Genomic DNA, 6,218 nt, shown 5'->3' on the forward strand with positions numbered 1-6,218 from the left:
AGTAGTAGTAGCAGAAGTAATACCAGCTAGCAGTGGTAGTAATAGCAGCAAATGTAGTAATAGCGGCAGCAATGGCAATGGTAGCAGCAGCAATAATGGTTGCAGCAGTGGTAACGGCTGTGGCGGAGGTGGAGGTATCGGAAAAGCTATAGAATAACAAATGTGTCGTGGTATCTCTTAATGAGATATGGAATGGAATGATCATAATAGCTTCGATAAATATGATGTCATATTGTCCGTGTTTGTTCATCCATAAACATACCGAACCTCGTGTTAAAAGTATATATTTTCACTGTTTCGAATTTCGAATTTAATTTTCAGTCCAACAATTATGTTTCCTCATTTTCCAGAGGGAGTGTGTTCTAAGGATGGGAAAGAATGCTTCAATGGAGGAAAATACGAAACAAGCAAGACTCCCACCACGTGTACTTGTGCAAGCGGTTACAAAGGAGCCACCTGTCAAAATGGTGAGGAAACATTTGTGAAAAGCATTAAATCTATGAAATCTTCAAACAACGTCAAAGTTATTTGATCAGGGTTTGATCCACAACCTTCCTAACGTTCTCAAACAATTGTTAGTTTAGAAATAGTGAGGAAGATTCTAGTAATGATTTAGTACCAAAATGGTGTCCGATGCAATTTCCATGTTCTAATTGTGAACAATTGACTTGCACTTGCGTGTGTTTGTGACTGCCGTAATCGATTGTGTAGGATACTCAAACGTTTTTGCGAACACCAGGTATGATCGTTATTTAATACTGGCACGTGATTAGAACCGGAATCGTACAATGTTTCTTTCTGCAATAATAGAGACTGGTTGTCCTCTCCTTTGGTGTACTATAATTATGGAATACTTTCGTAGATTAAATATATGTTATCCAACCCGAATAGAATAAGTCGAAGTTTAAACGTCATAGTGTTTATAGATATTAAAGAGTTTTAACGAAACTTGTTGACGAGTTACATGTAACAATCTTGAATACCCCTCACCACTGATATCCGTGATTCAAGCACTGAAAAAGAGCTTCCGGTTACTTGTTCTAATCAATGTTTATGTGTGTACTGTTGTCTGGCTGTACCTTTAACACTTAAATAGCGGGAGAATGCGATCACTCATAAGAAAAGTTATTATCATATACACATTAGTCTTCTGTTTTAACCGAATTGACAATATTAATAATCGATAAACATTTCCAAAAATATAAAGTAACAACTGAGAAAGGTACATGTAAAAACACCAGTAGTTGTTGTGTTATCCTCTTCGTTCACTTGAACGTAATGTTATTTTTTCTGTTATGTTAAGAAAGCAATTTCATTTTTTAAATTCTAGAAGTATACATGTACCTGTTTATATCTGGATTTATGTATTTTAAAAGTTTGATAAGGCCTTTGAGTTATGCAAAGGAAACAACTTCCACAATCATTTGAACTTGTTCTCCTGGAACTGGGGAAGATGAAGTGGAAAAGTTACCGATGGTAGATACAGATATATTTCACATAATATACATCTGTTTCATACATGAACGATAATCGGTTCACTTCTCTGTTTCAGCTGGAGGTACGGCGACAATTTCAGCATACCTGCTCTCTCTGACTGTTGTCACGTTTTTCGTCATCCAGTAAACGACCATTCCACGCTGACCGACACACCCAGTTTGAAACTGCGTTCTGCTATGTTTACAGCAAATCAAAGTATACTAAATTGTAAATCTTTAAAATGACTTGAGTTCAAAGATATTTACCATACAAGTAATTTGTTTTGTTATTTGGTTGTTTTTGTATACCCTTTGTTCGAATCAAAATCTGTATCAGTTTGCAGTGTTGCCTTTGTGTGTGTTATTATGGTAGAGCCATACCGTTTGATTCTTGTTATCATATAAAAGGTCAAATCTCCCTTCTTAGCATAAGGTATACATGTTGCGTTTATCATTGATTGATTAGATGTGTTTAAGAGACGAGAGGTTACAGTACTATCAGTCAGTATGCTATACAGGAGCTTTTAAGTGGATTTTCTTTTTCTGATGACATTTAACAACCATCCCAATAAACAATTTGAAAGATCCATGTACATTTCTCGAAACATATCTCGGGCCTGTCAGCCAGTGATTCTGATCCTAGTCTGCTTCATGACAATGTTATTACCTCACTGTAGGTAAGAAGACTAAATTCTCCCCTGGTTACCTTTAGGCCATTGATGACATGTTACTGATGACGTGGACCTGTCCCCCAGTGACCACTGACACAGAGTAAATGTCATCTACTTCTTATCTATAGTGACACTCACAATCACATGAAAGTCTGCGGATGTATAGTAATGTGTGTTTGCAACATTGGTAAGTCTTCCGAATAAATATTACCTGCACGTATCTCACTGTCGTTGAGTTCATATATGGGCGGTTGTAATAGGCCGTTGCCTGTTAGAAGTATGTTTAACATCCACGAACGCGTGGCACAAGAAAAAGCTAGGGACGATGGTACAAATGTGTGCATGTTATTCAACCACACAGATTTCACACCAGTAATGGGCTTCACACATTGTAGCCATGTGGGGAATCGAACCCGGGTCTTCGGCATGACGAACGAACGCTTTAACCACTAGACTACCCCACCGCCCGTTTCGTTGAAAGATGGCACATGGGAACACAAAGTGAGTCCGCTTTACCCGTTATAAGTTTGTCCGTTATATCCATGAATTGTACATGAATAAATATCCGGCACACGACCGACACAGAACAAAGTTCGTTAAATCTGTCAGTTTGTTATGAGCGTGTTCGTCATAAACGTAGTTTACTGTATTACTGTTTTGGATAGCTTTGAATGTTATTTTACATACAAACGTAATTTGAGGCTGTCCGCCCAGGAAAGCCACATTTCAAAAAATCATTTTGCCGGCAAAGCCACATTTCATTTTGAAGGGGAATTGCCGGCAAAGCCACATTTTCAATACGCAAACCAAGTAGAGAGTTACCGACTAGTTAAAAAACGCCCCTGATATATAGGTCGGTTTAAGAAGATCTCAAATAATGTTTCACCATGGACATGTGGAACCACACTGGGAATGATGGCCATTGGACTAATAACAACCTTGAGGGTTGGCATCACAAGAGCAACCAGTTAGCCCGAAAGTGCCACCCCAACATTTTTTGAGATTGTCAAACTATTCAAACGCGAACAATCAGTTATGGAAGTTGAAGTCATGAGCCGCTTCAAGACGCAAGAAATATAGAAATATTGTCAGCCGACTAAGGTCGCTGAAGACGCAGTTGGCAAATCAACATTTGACTGATGTAGAGTATGCAGACCACAAGCATACACATAGTATAGCCTTGTATAGTTCATTCTAAATGGAGCGGGTCGGCGACGTGGTCACAGGCTCTCGTGTTTTTGCGAGGATTAATGATTAAAAATATATTGTTTTTGAGATGACCCCCGACTCGAAATGCTTCACAGTACAATACATCATATAGTGTGAAGCATTTCGAGTCGGGGGTCATCTCAAATTTAGGTATACATTTTATAAAATCTTTAATCCTCGCAAAGACACCAGGGCCTGTGACCACGTCGCCGACCCGCTCCATTTAGAATGAACTATACCAGACCATACTATGTGTATGCTTGTGATTGATGCTGAGAATTAATTATGAGAATTGATGATGGTGTGAATTAAAAAGGAGTTATGTGAGTGTTACTATACTATGTTTGTTATGATTGTGAAACCTCCAGTGAATAAAACTGAAAATAAATGATCTATATCTTTGCTGTTCTATGTTAAATACGGTACCCTATTACGGGGCTTACAATGTTGTGATAGCATTGCCGCCAAAGCCACATTCCCCCGTTGTTCATCCGTGTCCTTTGCCGGGAACGCCACACGAAGTTCAGCCTGTTTTTTTTTCTCAAATGTGTCTTTGCCGGGCTGTCCGTGCAGCCTATAGAAGTACGCATTTCCCCTGCAGCCAATAAGCCGGTATCCTTTCATAACCCTGTGTACGATTAACGCCAAAGCTGTTTGCATTACAATGCAGTAATATCAGGACTTATAGAAGTGCAAGAAAGATCGCGTTTCTCAAATTTGATAATACCATGTGCACTTCACAGCTCACCCACACGTTATACTTCCTCGCCAGTATGACAAGAATAAGCTCCCCATATGCTGCAGATCTCATACCTGGGAACAACATTTGTAATCTGGAATGTTGTATCCCAAAGCGTTGCTGGCGTTATATCGGGGGAGTACGTGCGCGATCGGTGAGCACAAGTAGTTTCATCGGCAGGGCGGATGCCCAGTCACTGTCGTGAGAAGTTGTATTGACAATTGAAAACTGGAAGTTAAGTTATTTAAAAAGCAAACAAACATCAATATTATTTACCCGAGATCGTTGATACCACTTCAGATGCAAAATCAATTGCCTTTATAACAAAAAATAGCAAGCGAAAATTCAGTAAGATCCTCGTCTGCTGGTGACAGGCAATATTTAAATAGAAAGCCACGTTGTCACAACAGTCCCTCGCAGTGCGGAGCGAAAAGTATGGCTCATCGTCGAAAACCCATACAAAGTCCACGGATTTGGCGAACAGCAACAGTTTCGCCGATGCGATGTCATCAACCTTATTTTTGTAGGAAACACTTGATATTTTTGTGTGAAATAGATGAATTTATCCTTTATCACCCAAGGTTAGTAAAATTAAAACTTCAAATGATATTACAGATAAAAATTACGTTTTTGTTTTACATCGTCGAAAACCCCTGATACCGGGATACTGACTAACATTATGGAAGCCGACATAATGAAGAGATACATTGTGTTTGGGTCTTTTGATTTCGTGAATGTAATAAACAGTCATCAACTGAAGTGCGTAAATATATTTGATTCATTAAAATGTATGTGTAAAACCATATACGACCAATTTCTCATTCAGATTCATAAAAATCTCTTTGTAACTGATCATGTTGATGATTCGTTTGTATATCTCTCAAGTACCTCATGATTGTCTTTATAACAGTGTTATTCACAAACTGACTTCACTCAGATTGATAAGTGTACGACCTTTCCATCAAAGGAGTTACTGTATGGCCCGCCTCTGCTGCACTGAACCAAAAGTAAAATTAATACTTACAGTCCAGGTAACGTCTCCCCCGACACCTGCAGGTATCACACAACCATGTAGCGACATGTCTTGCTCAAACACTCAATACATGCAAGTCTATTTTCTGTCAATCAATAACTCTAATGGTCTTGTTTGTCACAAATTTACAAATACCCCCGTATCTAAATACTACAGACTCAACCCTTATCCTCCCCCTGGTGTTTTATGTTTGTCTGCGCGACACTGTTGAGGTTTGCCACACACCAATACAATGTTGTCAGTGCGTGTAAGTGCATTACTACAGACACTTTAAACTTCACACGGAAGAAAGCACGCCAGGGGATATGCAATGATAACACAATACAACCAACCACACACACACACGCGCGCGCGCGCACGCACACACAAACACACAATAAGGTGTTTCTTTTGGATAGTACGATCCTCGTTTTACGTTACTGTAGAGTAGGGTCCACGTGCAATGTTTCAGTTTTTTGGGAGAACACGATCCACGTGCAATGTTTCAGGTTTTTGGAGAGTATGATCCACGTGTTATGTTTCGGATGTTTGCAGAGTGTGATACACGTACAATGTTTAAGGTGTCCAGAGAGTATGATCCACGTGCAAGAATTCAGGTGTTCGGAGAGTATGAGCCACGTGCAATGTTTCAGGTGTTCGCCGAGTATGATCCACGTGCAATTTTCGGGTTTTCGGATAATATGAGCCACGTGCAATATTTCCAGTGTTTGGAGTGTGTGGTGCACGTGTTATGTTTCGGGTTTCGGAGAGTATGATCCACGTGCAGAGTTTCGGGTGTTTGGAGAGTCTGAACCACGTGCAATATTTCCAGTGTTTGGAGTGTGTGGTGCACGTGTTATGTTTCGGGTTTCTGAGAGTATGATCCACGTGCATTGTTTCAGGTGTTCGGGAAGCATGATCCACGTACAATGTTTCAGATGTTTGGAGATTATGATCCACGTGCAGTGTGTCGGGTTTCGGAGAGTATAAACCACGTGCAGTGTTTCGGAGAGTATGATCCACGTTCAATGTTTCAGGTGTTTGTAAGGTGTTTCTTTTGGATAGTACGATCCTCGTTTTACGTTACTGTAGAGTAGGGTCCACGTGCAATG

The 6,218-nt window shown here is 39.9% G+C and overlaps 1 long non-coding RNA gene across 1 annotated transcript; it reads left to right on the plus strand.

Moving 5' to 3' along the window:
- The first annotated feature begins 347 nt into the window (after nucleotides 1-347).
- Nucleotides 348-1,741, plus strand: LOC124269091. Its single transcript, XR_006896419.1, has 2 exons — nucleotides 348-467; nucleotides 1,553-1,741. It is a non-coding gene; the product is annotated as an uncharacterized LOC124269091 (long non-coding RNA).
- Nucleotides 1,742-6,218: the final 4,477 nt, after the last annotated feature.

Source organism: Haliotis rubra, unplaced genomic scaffold, assembly GCF_003918875.1.
Source record: "Haliotis rubra isolate DU_JTF1 unplaced genomic scaffold, ASM391887v1 Scf142, whole genome shotgun sequence".
NCBI classification, from domain to species: Eukaryota; Metazoa; Mollusca; class Gastropoda; order Lepetellida; family Haliotidae; genus Haliotis; species Haliotis rubra.